Raw genomic sequence first — 13,936 nt, forward strand, 5'->3', positions numbered from 1 at the left:
TCTCTCTCTCTTACTTTCTTTTTTTTTAACCCTTACTTTCTAAGTAACAACTCTAAGACAGAAGGGCAAGGGCTATGAAAAAGGGGTTAGGTGACTTGCCCAGGGTCACACAGCTAGGATGTATCTGAGGCCAGCTTTGATCCCAGGTCCTCCTGACTCCAGGCCTGACACTCTATCCACAGAGTCACCTAGCTGCCCCTCTTTTATTTTCAATATCTCCCTATCTACTGGCTCCTTCCCTAATGCCTACAAACATGCCTACATCTCCCCCATCCTCAAAAAATCCCCATTTATCCATCCATCCCATCTAGTATGGACCCATGTTTCTTATCATTTTTAAGGGTAAATTCCTTGAGAAGGTTGTCAATGATAAGTAACTCCACCTCTTTTCTTCTTGTTCTATAGTTAACCTGCAGTCTGGCATCTGACCTCATTATTCAGCAGAAATTGTTCTACCCAAAGTTACTAAAGATCTCTTAATTGCCAAAGCTAATGGTCTTTTCTAAGTCCTTATCCTTCCTGATCTCTCTTCAACCTCTGATAACCCTCTTCTCTGATACACTTTGCTCTCTAGGTTTTTGAAATACTTTTTTACTCTTTACTGGTTCTCCTCCTCCTTATCAGACTGCTCCTTCTCAGTCTCCTTTGCTGGATCCTAATCCAGACAATGCCCTCTAGCCATACGTGTCCCAAGGAGTTCCCTGTTCCCTCTAGAATACATGGCTTGGGGATCTCATTAGCTACCAAGGATTTAATGACCATCTGATCAAAGCTGATGATTCCTAAATCCACCTCTCCTGCCCATTCCCTCTGCTCACCTCCAATTTCACCTCTGCAACTGCTTTTTAGACAGCTTCAATTCAACATATTTAAAACTGAATTCATTATCTTTCTCCCTTATTTCCTTATTATGAAAGAGGCTGCATCCTCCTCCTTGTCCTTCAGCCTTGACACCTAGTTTCAGTCTAGGTTTCATCCTCAACTCCTCACTCCCTCTCACCTCCCAAATATAATCTGTTAAAATAGTAATTGTTCATGGGTAGGTTAAGTTAACATAATAAAAATGACAATCCAAATCTAATCTGTTGCCAAAGCCTGCTGATTTCACCTTTGTGATCTTCCCAATATACTTCCTTCTCTCCTCTGACTGACTCTGTCACTTCTCTGGTGCAGATTCTATCACCTCATCCCTGTCCTGTCTCTCTCCATTCCAATCTATCCTTTGTTCAGCCAAAAAAGGAATTTCCCCCCCAAAACCACAGTTATCCTATCTCTGCTATCCCCCCCCCCCCACACTTAACAAACTCTAGTACCTCCACGATCAAATACAAATACAAAATCTGTTTGGCATTGAAAGCCTTCTAAAAGCTAGTTTACCTTCAAGACAGCTAGGTGAGTCAGTGGATAACTAGTACTAGAGATGGGAGGTTCTGGGTTCAAATCTGGCCTCAAATACTTCTTAGCTGTGTGACCCTGGGCAAGTCATTTGACTCCCCTTGCCTAGCCCTTACCACTCTTCTGCCTTGGAACTGATATTTAGTATTGCATCTAAGATGAAAGGTAAGAACTGTTTTGTTTTTAAAGCCTTGCCTACCTTCCTGTCTTTTCACATGTTACTCTCATCTATATACTTCCATTCAGTGGCACTGGCATTCTTGATTATTTCAGAAACAAGATGCTCACCAGATCCTGGCATTTTCTTGAGCTGTCCCTCATTCCTGAATGTTCACCCTCCTCATCTCCATTTATTAGTTTCCCTGGCTTCCTTTAGGTCTCACCCCAAATCCCATCTTGTACAGAAAGCCTTCCTCAATCCCACTTCATTCTAATGCCTTCCTTCTGTTCATTATTTCCAATTTATCCTGTATATTACTTCTGTACATAGGTGTTTATCTGTTGTCTTCACCATTGGATTGTAAGCTCATTGAGGGCAAGGCGTATAATTGTTTTAGACTCTTATCTTCAGTCCTAGTATCAATTCTAAGACAGAAGAGCAGCAAAGGCTAGACAATTGGGATTAAATGACTAGCCCAGGGTCACACAGCAAGGAAATAACTGAGGCCAGATTTAAACCCAGGTCATCTGACTCTAGACCTGGTGTTTTATCCACTGAGCTACCTTGCTACCCCTTAGGAAGTTTTCCTTACCTCTTTTTGTATCCTAAGAATTTAACACATTGGCTAGCATATATGAGATAATTAATAAATGTTTGTTGATTGACTAAAAAAGATAAGCTCAAATCCAGCTCCAAGCATTTACTAATTGTATTAATGAAGATAGGTCACTTGGAGCAGTTAGATGACACAGTGGATAGAGTTCCAGGCCTGGAGTCAAGAAGACTCATCTTTCTGAGTTCAAATCTGGCCTCAGACATTTATTAGTTGTGTGACCCTAGACAAGTCACTTAACCCTGTTTGCCTCAATTTCATCATCTGAAAAATGAACTGGAGAAGGAAATGACAAACTACTCCAGTATCTTTGCCAAGAAAACCCTGAATGGGGTTATGAAGAGTCAAACAGGACTGAAAAGTCTGAACCAAAAAAAAAAAAAGGAATCACTTGACCTTCATCTGCCTCAGTTTCCTCATCTGTAAAATGGGAATAGTAATAGTGTCTACTTCCAAGAATTGTTGTGAGTATAAAAAGAAATGTTTATAAAACACTTTGCAAAACTTAAATCACTATATCATTGATAGTATGATAATATGTAATTTGCAATTAGGTAAAAATACATATATTTGTCATATGTTCTCAAAAGTTTTTTACTAATGAAGTGCACAGTGAAAAAAATTAGAGATTATTGCTTTTTTTGGCTTTTCTTTGTAAGTCTTCCCTTGTTTGTAATGGGTTGTTCCAGGTTCACTAATACAATCAAAATCAAATAGAAGGTAAATGGAACAGGAATTGCAAAATAGTGAAGAGCCCAGAAGTGGAGGCAAAGGAATCGGGTATCCAATGGGAGTCTGATGGATCCCCCTATCTAGGAAGTAAAAATGGGTGAGCCGTGCCTTGGGGAGTGGCAGAAGAGAGTATAGCAGTGATTATAGGGATTCATTCTCAGCAGGGCTGAGATGAAGACAATGTTCTTAGGCTTAATTGTTGCTTCCAGCCTCCCAGCACAGCCTTGAATGGCTCCTGTCTGGTGAAGCATTGTGCCTTAGCCCTCAGATAGTTTGTTCTTCTTTTGCTTCAGTGGTTGAGACTCCAGATGACTCACCCCTAGGATCATGGGGACATAATTTGACAGCCAGAAGGGACCTTAGAAGTCATGGAGCTCACCCTCCTACAATTTTACAAGCAAAAAAAACTAGTTGCCCAAGGTCACAGCTAGGTAGTGTCTGAGATAGAATTTAAACCTGGATTTTCCTGACTTGAATTCCAGCTCTCCATCCACTACTCCATGTTGTCTCCAAAAAGCAGGTAGAGATGCTGGAGAAGGCACTGAATGATCAACATATTTTTGTCAAGCACAGTAATGGTTTTAGTGAACTTAAAGCCAAAGACTTTGGTTCTACTTAAAGAAAGAATGGAAGCCGAGAGTTTGCAGCCAAGATTCAGTCTTGAGGGGGCAGTTAGGTGGCTCAAAGGATTGAGAACCATATCTATAAATAGGAGGTCCTGGATTCAAATTTGACCTAAGACATCTCCTAGCTGGGTGACCCTGGGCAAGACATTTAATACCCATTGCCTAGCCCTCACCACTCTTCTGCCTTGGAACCACTATGCAGTACTGATTTTCAGATGGAAGGTAAGGATTTTTTTTTTTTTAATGACAGAGCAAAACTTACTCCCTAGTTAGAGATCTCCCAGGACAAATGACAAAAGGCCTGTCACCATGGATCAGACAACTAGGAATAATGGATAGAGAGCTGAAATTGAAGTCAAGTAAAATCTAGGTTCAAATTCTGTCTCAGATATCTCCTAATTATTTAACCTTAGACAATCTCTCTGTGCCTCAGTTGTCTTACTTGTAAAGTTGTAAGAAGTGAACTCAATAGCCTCTAAGGGCCCTTTCAGCTATTAATTTATGTTCCTATGATCCTCTGAATGAGTTGAGTCATCTGAGATTTCAACCATTAAGGAAGAAGAACAAGAGACCTGAGAATCAAAGTACTTGGCTAATGTTGTTCTTAGGTTTCCAAAGGAGGTCAGTGAGGACTGGGTGAGGAAGTCAGGTTCATCTACAATAGAGGAGGAGATAATCCCCCAAACTGTGAAAGACCAAGAGGAAATGTCAGAGCCCAACATCCCCAGGCTCTCCAACTTCTCTTGGTGAAGTTTCTTCTCTCTCCACAAACTCCCAGACAAATCACCTGCACCTGACAAGCTCTTTCTGCTTGCAAATTACAATCTGGCAGCCCTAAGAGCAGCATCTGAAACTGTTATTTGTCACGAAAAGCAGAATTCTTGTTTATTTTGGTAAATTAATTGCTGGCAAGAGGGCCCTTCCACTATCCCACCAAAATGAGAACGAAAGAAAGTGGCAGGTGGTAGGCAATCGAGGGATTAATCTGAGCTAAACTGCCATGCTAGCAAGAAAAATGGACAATTCCTGATGCCTCTGGGGTCCAAAAATATTAAAAGGGCTTGCATATGTGGCTGAATACCTGAACAGCAAACTATCTGCCTCCTATTTACAAAAGCTGAAACAGCCAATCAGACTAAATTTCTATTCATGTGACCCATGACAGCTTCTAAACCCCTTCACTTTGGACCCTAGTTATCTTCCCTGAAGCCCTGGATTAGGAATCAGAAGACCTAGTTTTGATTCTTAGTTTTACTACTCACTCACTGTGTGACCCCAAACGACTCATTTCCAATCTCTGAATCTCAATTTCCTTATCTGTAAAATGAAAATAGTAACCTAGGAGGTGCAGCTAGGAGGCTCAGTGGATTGAGAGCCAGACCCAGAGATGGGAAGTCCTGTGTTCAAATTTTACCTCAGACACTTCCTGGCTGAGAGAGAGAGAGAGAGAGATTGAGAATCTAAATCCCAGACTTGAGGTGGGGGAAAGGCATTTCGGAAACTAAAGTGCAAATTAGACTAATATATAACACCTCAAATGAAATGACTGGAAATTTCCCTTATTCCTTTACCAGAAGCTATCTCAGGTTATTGTTGTTTTTCCTTTGGTTTTGAAGAGAACTCTGACATTTCTATGTGATGTCTTGACTTGCTTGCAAACTGAATTTATTTATTTATTTTTTTTTTAACTCTCAGTTTCTGTCCTCATAACAACTCTAAGACAGAAGAGCAAGGGCTAAGCCAATGTGGTTAAGAGGTTTGCCCAGGGGATCATACAACTAGGAAGTGTCTGAGGACAGATTTGAACCCAGGTCCTCTTGACTCCAGGTGTGACTCTCTATCTACTGTATTTTGCTATCTAGTTGCTCCTCGTGAATTGAATTCAAGTGAGGTGGAGTTGCACAAAGTCATCATTCTTTCTTCCAGAGTAATCAAAATCCAGTGGCAAGACAAAAGCCAAGAAGACTGGTGATGGCCCAGAATGCAGTGGATGACTTTGGCATCCATGATGTCTGACCAAGTTCTAAGCATTCCATGGTGACTGCTTTGTTACTTTTATGGCCACTGGAATGAATTGTTCTCATCTGCCCATTCTCCTGAGGGAAGTCTTCACAAGCTTGGGGTAGATATCCCCCTCGATTACCCATGAGTATGAAGCCTGTAGGTTACCTTCCATCTGGTTTAACCCATCTGCTAAGATGACTTTACCTGACTGTGGCTTCTGTGAATGCTGTAGTTTCTTGGAGCCATAGGTGAGAATTAGGAAAGATGGACACCAAAGGTAGATGGATGAGCAACCTGAAAGGGGCTTGGTGAAGAGGTGCTGGTCCTCCCAGAACACCCCATTCAACCTGCCCCCGGTGGTACCCTATTCCCAAAGGAGACCTTTCTATCTGGAGAGCTCATGCAGAGCTGGGAGATGAGCTGAGCTCTCCCTCTACCAAGAGAATCCCCACGAGACCTAGATTACTAGGCAGTTTCCTTCTACAGTGTCAGAAGAATTACTTGGGACAAGTAATAATTTGATATTGTTTCATTTTGTGATAGTAGTGGTCATATATATGTGCTTCCACTGACAGTAGATTGACTTAAAATGATTGACTTTGACCACATGAAACTGAATTTATCTGTTTCCTATTTTCAGCTAGTTCTCTGTGAGTCAAATATTGGGTTTTATGCCATGTACGTTTCATTTCTCTCTATAGTTTTGTTCTGAATTCTGTGGGGTTTTTTTTTTGAAATTTAAATATATTTTATTTGATCATTTCCAAGCATTATTCGTTAAAGACATAGATCATTTTCTTTTCCTCCCCCCCACCCCCCATAGCCGACGCATAAGTCCACTGGGCATTAGATGTTTTCTTGATTTGAACCCATTGCTTTGTTGATAGTATTTGCATTAGAGTGTTCATTTAGAGTCTATCCTCTGTCATGTCCCCTCAACCTCTGTATTCAGGCAGTTGCTTTTTCTCGGTGTTTCCACTCCCATAGTTTATCCTTTGCTTATGAATGGTGAAATTCTGTGGTTTTTTAAGAAGGAATATCAATTACTTTAAGGAAACTTCCAAAAGCTATAGTTCTTATAGAATACCTTTCAATGACTTTTTTTTTTTAACTCTTACCTTCTGTCTCAGTATCAATTCCAAAGAGAACAGCAAGGGCTAGGCAACTGGGTTTGAATGACTTGCCTAGGGTCACACAGCTAGGAAGTATTTGAGGATAAATTTGAACCCAGCTCCTCCTGACTCCAGGCCTGGGACTATAATCACTGTGCTACCTAGGTGCCCCTCAATGATGTCTTAGTGGTATTCCTTGTAAGTATTAGTTTTGGGAAAATCAAGAGTTTTAAGAATGATTTGAGGCCACAATGGATTATGGTTCAGCTGCATTGAAACACAAAGGAAAATCTGGCCGAACAAAAAACAGAACTGACAAAGATAGCAGTTATAGGAGTGGTTGACTGATTTCTCTAAAATGTGGCATTGTCTTCTTAAAGTTGGGAGAGTAGGAAGGGGAGTAATAATAATAATAATAAACAACCATGGGAAGTAAATGTTATTATTGTCCCTATTTTACAGACCAGGAACCTGAGCTAAACAGAGATTAAATGACTGGTTCACAGCCACATAAATAATGTCCAAAGCAGAAATCAAATTCAGGTTTTCTGGACTCCAAGTGCAATGTTCTATCCACTGCACCACCTAGCTACCTTTAAAAAAATCTGTTAACTATTATTCTGAAGAAACAATAATTGTCAGGCAAGATTTTACAAATATTGGAAGACTGGAGTTTGGAAAAAAGGAATTTTTATCAACAAAATTCACTTTTTCATTCAAAGCAATATTCAAATCTTTATCCTAATGAGCTCATACAAAGTCTAGAAGATCTGGGCATTTGCATCAGGCAGTAAAACATCTCCCTAAAAATTGTTGAGGGATTTTTTCCCTTCCATTGGTCCTGGAAATAGTATTGTTCCTATTGAGGGAATGGTAAACTTATAAATGTATTAATATACTAGGAAGTAGAATTGTTCTAGTATTCTAGAAATTCCTACAGAGAGAAGACTACAATACATCATGGATTTGTACTATATACTACATCAGGAAAGACTAAGAAATTTATCCAATGATTTCAGAAAGAGCTGGAAAGACCTACATGAACTGATGCAGAGTGAAATATGCAGAACCAGGAGAGCATTGTACACAGTAACAGCAATATTGTGGGATGATCAACTGTGAAAGACTTAGCTACTCTCTCAGTAATACAATGTTCCAGAACAATTCTGAAAGACTTGGGACAAAGAATGCTATCCACCTTCTGAGACAGAACTGTTAGAGTCAGAATGCAGATGGAAACATACAGTTTTTCACTTGTTTATTTGGCTATATGTTTTAGGGGTTTGGTTTTATAAGATTATTCACATACAAAAAAAAGAATAATTTAGAAATATGTTTTTTATGATAATAAATGTATAACCTAGATTGAATTGCTTGTCAACTCCAGAAGGGAGGGGGAAAGAAGGGAGGGAAACTATTTGGATCATATATTTCTGGAAAACTTATATGGAAATTTATTATATGTAATTGGTAGAAATAAATTAATAAATAAACCTAAAAAAAGAAGAAAGAAAGAAATTTATAGAAGAGATAAAAGTTAACATACTCCAACATTTTGGGAGCTCATTTGATTTAAACCCCATTAAAAAAGCTATGGTCTATATTCAAGGCTAAATGGGCAATTGGAACCATTGGAAAAACAAACTATTACTGAAAAAAGAAATAATAAATGTGAGAACTCTGGTTTTATGATGAAATGAAGAATATTCTGGCAACACAGTGATAATTCATGTAAAACAAGTGATTTAACAAGAGAAAACATTGCATGTTAGACTTTTTTTAATTGATGTATGTAAAAAGTTGCAAAGACTTTTGTATAAGTCAATAGAGTGAAGTATTTTACTTTGTCCCAAGAAATTTGAACATTTGTAGGCAGTCTATTGCTGCTCTCTTCCCTCTCCCAGGAAAAGGGAAAGTAACAATAATTAATTTTGATGGTCTTTTTTGTTTTGGAGCTCTTACTTTATGGATAGTCCTTTAGGGTATGAATTTCTGCAGGCAGCTCTGATTTCAATTTACTAGAACTTTCTTCAACAAACTTGAATATTTTAGGATTTTTTTCACCCTTCTTAATTCATTAAGAACCAATTAATTTGTTCATTCATTTTTAAAATCCTTGCTTTCCATCTTAGAATCAATCAATACCATGTATTGGTTCCAAGGCAGAAGAGTGGTAAGGGCTAGGCAATGGGGGTCAAGTGACTTGCCCAGGGTCACACAGCTGGGAAGTGTCTTGATGTGGGCAGCAAAATTAGGGTCTTGTCCAAAGATTTGACAGCTCAGGCAATCTCCATGATGAGGGAACAAACTGTATTGAGAGAGAGGAAGGTGGTAGAATAATAGCTCTGATGATAGAGTGTCCATGAAGATGGAAAGGGTTGGCCATGGAAATGTGTGGCTAGGGAAAGCCCCTAAGCGTTTTGCAGAAATGCTTTTTATCTTGATTACTTACTAAGGAAGGGGTCATTGGTTTGAGCAATTGTTTTCCTGCCCTTCCAAGAAACTGAGTCACTTTGCCCATGGTTCACTTTAGTCCAAATGGCTTTACCCATAATTTACCTTGTTTTGGGGGTGGGTTGTGAAAATTACAATGCAAATGAGATGCTAATGATATGTTAAGCACTTTTGGTTAAATCTTGCTAGTTCTGAAGCAGCCTCCAAGGAGAGAAAGTCTCTAGTTCACTGTGCCTAAGCTGCTTGGCCAGTTACAGGATTCCCACCTACATCCTGACATCAACCTATCAATATCTGTACATCAACCTGTCTGCATCAGTTTGAGGTCACATTTGAACCCAAGACCTCTTGTCTCCAGACCTGGCTCTTAATCCATTGAACCACCTAGCTGCCCCCACAGTCTTTTATTTTAAAAACCTTTACCTTCTGTTTTAGAGTCAATACTAAATATCCCTTCCAAGGCAGAGGAGCAGTTAGGACTAAGTAATAGGGGTTGTGTTAAATCTATATGTTGGAAAGGGGGAAGGAAGGTAATACAAAGGGAAAAACAGCCCATATAAAGAATATTGAATTTATTAACAGAGAAGGGATGAAGGGAGGAAGGAAAATGGGAAAAAGGAAATCTGACTGCTTAACCCTCTAATTAAACTCACTATTTAACTACCTTAACTAATTACATACCTTCCTAAAGGCAAGTCCAGCGGGTAACCAGATTTCTCACAAATAGAGTCCTTGTTGACTCAGGTACAGGAGTCCAGCTGATGTCCTCAGATGTGCCAGCAAGATCTTTCCCCAGTCCAGCTGTCCCCCAGGAAGACTGGAGATATTCTCTCACCACAGCTAGTAAATCCTCAAGGCCAGTTGTTTGATGGATGGATTTCCAGGATGTCTCAGCCACACACCTTTCCCTTCAACTTGCAGCTCCAGAGTACTGTTGGAAAAACTGTCTCTTCAACAGTTTGGAACCCTGACCCAGTAGCTTGGAATCCAGGCCTATTGCTCTTGCTATAATTTCCTTTCCTTGCTACATAAGTGACTTGCCCAGGGTCACACAGCTAGGAAATGTCTGAGCACAGACTTGAACTTAGGATCTCCCATTTCTATCCATTGAACTGTCTACCCGACCTTAATTCACAGAGTCCCCTCCCCCCTCCCCCTCCCCACACACAGAAAAACTGAATATTAGATTTGGAAGGGATCTTAGAGACCATGTAGTCCAACACTTGCACAAGTAAGAATCCCCTCAAAACGTAATTAAATGGGAGCAGCTAGGTGGCTCAATGAATTGAGAGCCAGGCCTAGAGATGGGAGGACCTGAGTTCAAATTTGACCTCAGCTACTTCCTAGCTGTGTGACCCTGGGCAGGTCACTTGACCCCCATTGCCTAGCCCTTACTGTTCTTCTGCCTTGGAACCCATTGTTTCTAAGATGTAAGAGAAGGATTTAACCACTACCACCCCCCACCAACATATGCAACAAGTGGTCATCTAACTTACTTGCAGGCTTCCATTGAAAGAAACTCAAAACTTCCCAGGGTGAGTTTTTATTTACCTTCAATCTTGATATGTTTCATTCAAATTCCCCACCCCCATCCCCCCACCCCCACCCCTGGGTTCTGACTTTCTAGTGAATCCAAGTGGAACAAGTCCATTCCCTCTTCTCCATGATAATCCTTAAAACACAGAAATAGCTATTATGTTCCTCAACCACCAACCTGTGGTTTCTCTTCTCTAGGCTCAACTATCTTCTTTCCCTTCAAATAAATAATCCACTTATAGCATGAACTTGAGGCTCCTCACCCTCCTACTTGCTCTTCTTTACACTGTCCAGGTTCACTTCTAGGATATTTAGTTTCTTTATCTGTGAAATGGAAATGATGATAATGGTTTTACTATCCTATCTCACAAAATTGTTATGGGGGGAACTATTTGTAGGCTTTAAAGTACTATAGAAACATCAGCAATTATTGTTACAGGACAGATAGAATAGAGAACCAGTGACTGAGTCAAGCCCTGTCTCTGATTTTTTTTTAATCCTTACTTTCCTTCTTAGAATCAATATATTTATCAGTTCCAAGGCAGAAGAAGATTAGGCAATTAGGATTAAGTGACTTGCCCAAGGTCACACAACTAGGCAGTGTCTGAGGCCAGATTTGAATCCAGTTCTTCCTCACTCCAGTTTGGCTCTCTATCCACTGAGCTACCTAGCTCTAATCTTGTCATCCTGGTTGAGTGACCCTGGGTAAGTCATTTAACCACTTGGGGATTTTAGTAGCTCTCTCAGATTGTAAATTGCAGAATAGGGAGCTGATTGGCATTGGTAGAAAGTTACCTCAATGGGAGTTTCTTATAATAATGAAACCACAGTTCTTGTTTAAAAGAAATTTTTACAAATGAAGAAACTGAAGCTAAGAAAATTGAAGTGATTTATGGCATTTAAACCCTGGTCTTCCTCAAGACCAGAGAGATCAGGTCCCTTCACCAGAGACACTACTCTCTCCTGGCCAAAGGGCTAAGTCCTGATTTCAGAAAAATCCCAGCAGAAGGTGGGTTATCCTGCACTTGAAGTTGGATGACTTTGGAGGACACAGCCTTTCCCTGCACTTTCCCCTAATCATCTCCTGCCTAGCTTTCATGGGCCAGGTACAGGTTGATTCATGTCTGTGTATTTCTAGCTGAGGCAGCTGCTAGCTAGGTCAGGTGTAGCTCCTTTCTTAATCAGGTCTCCTACCCTCCTGCTGGCCATCTCTCCTCAGTCCCTACCTCCCCTCTCTCAACAGAACACTTCATTTTCTCTTATTGGGAAAAAAAAAAGATAATTGGCTAGATGGGAGCATGTGGGCATTTTATGTAACTGATATGAAATTCCTTATCTGCCCTGATTAGAAGCAGTCCACTCATAAGGCTATCCAACAGCAAGAGGCAACTTCATTTGGCTTTTGATGTTCCGACGACCACGGGAAATATATGAGCTATGCTGTCAGGCGTTGTACTTAATAACAGAGTCTTCTGCCCAGCTCCTCTCAGCAGAGAGCAGGCTCTGCCCTCTTCACCTCTGAAGAAAGGAGGCAGGAAGAGCACAGGCTTGTTTTGACAAAGCTGCAGCACTGTGGTCCAGTGGAAAAAGCTGTGGCTAGTGAAAGATGAAATGACTGAAGAAACTAAGGGTTGATCTGTTAAGCATATCAATGGATGCCAATTCCCTAACAAATCGGGACCAGATCTCTTCCTCAGATTACGGTTAGACCCCAAATACAGGGGGAGACAGACATTTATATATTTTTAAATTATTAAATAAGATCAATTAATTAAAAGGAAACAATACAACATTAAGTAATCTGATTTCTAATTAGATGAAAGATTAAGGACTTTCCAAGTTGAGAGGAGAAGAGCAAAAAGGTGCAATTCCCTGAATTTAGACAGAGATGTCCCAGTTTCCCCAAGTATCTGGAAATAATCAAAAGAACATGGAAACAATAAATGATTGATCAGTATTGGTCTGGTTTTCAGGTGATACATTTAAATTACTTGAGATGTACAATTACAAGAAAACTCCTTGAATCAGTCTTTGGGTCTGACTGGATTTTCTGGTTAGCATAACCTAGATCCTTAGTTAAGAGTCTCTAAACAGTAGGTAGAGGTGACCCAACTATCCATTAAAGGATATATTCAAGCCATGTAAAAAAGGTTCTGACAATTAAATAAAGTTTTCTCAGCTGTCAGAAATTGGGGGCAGCTGGGTAGCTCAATGGATTGAGAGCCAAGACTAGAGACAAGACCCTAGGACCCTAAGTTCAAATCTAATTTCAGATACTTCTTAGCCATGTGACCCTGGGCAAATCACTTAATCTCCACTGCCTAGCCTTTACAGCTCTTCTGCCTTGGAACCAATACATTGTATTGATTCTAAGGCATAAAGTAAGGGTTTTTTTAAAAAAAATCAGAAGTTGGACTGTGATCAGCATCTTCTCACCAAATCCAGAGTCATGAATATACATCATAGAAAAGAAACATCCAAAGTTTGGTTTGAAACCCAAGTTACTTGTAATCTCCCTCAGCCTCAGTTTCCTCATCTGTAAAATGAGAGGGTTAGACCAGCTGACTTCTGAGATCCTTCCCTGCTCTACATCTATTATTCCTTGTGTGGGATAAAGGGTTGAAGAGATGTTGGAGTGAAAAAGATTCCTTAATAAGTGCTATATAAATGTGAGCTTTTCCTAAAACAACTCACTTCAAATCAGTGAGAGGAGTAAACATCTGTTTAATATTAACCTACGAATATGGAAATGTTTTGCAATGATCTATCAGTACATGAGATAATGCACTCTGCCTCCTACCACCACCACCCGCATCACTTTCACTTTACAGATAGGGACATTGAGGTAGGGAATAGTGAGATAAGCACATTGTATTTCCCGGTGCTAGGGAGCAACTATGTCAGTTCAAATAGGAGAAAACTTCCCTGCCTCTCATTCCCATTCTCTAAGGAATCAAAGGATACACCTGAGCTTGAATATCATCACTAGGGATCTCCAGTGACTTCTGGTACCCAAAAGTAGATACAAGCTGGCCCCACTCCTCCCCCTTTCTCCCATCCCCAGGCCTCCAGATGGAGAGGACCAACATTTCACTTGGTCCTGGGGCAATTCTGACATCCTCAGTTGGGGCAGAAGAAACCTGCTCAGAGAGACAGTGTTGGACTTGGAGCAAGGAAGATATACATTCAAATCTTGCCTGAGGCAATTACTGGGTCATCCTGGGCAAGTCCCTTTACTGAGCCTCAGTTTCTCATCTGTAAAATGGTAATAATGGCACCTACCTCATAGAGTTGTTCTGAGGTT

General features: G+C 40.3%; 1 long non-coding RNA gene across 2 annotated transcripts in view; it reads right to left on the bottom strand.

The window, feature by feature from the left end:
• LOC103103060 (uncharacterized) overlaps positions 1-10,051 on the bottom strand; it is a 37,137-nt gene extending 27,086 nt beyond the window's left edge. For both annotated transcript variants that reach the window (XR_008917198.1, XR_008917196.1), the window contains exon 1: positions 9,778-10,051. This is a non-coding gene — a long non-coding RNA (uncharacterized LOC103103060). The remainder of the gene's footprint in view (positions 1-9,777) is intronic.
• Between the last annotated feature and the right edge of the window lie 3,885 nt (positions 10,052-13,936).

This window comes from Monodelphis domestica, chromosome 1, assembly GCF_027887165.1.
Source record: "Monodelphis domestica isolate mMonDom1 chromosome 1, mMonDom1.pri, whole genome shotgun sequence".
Lineage (NCBI taxonomy): Eukaryota > Metazoa > Chordata > Mammalia > Didelphimorphia > Didelphidae > Monodelphis > Monodelphis domestica.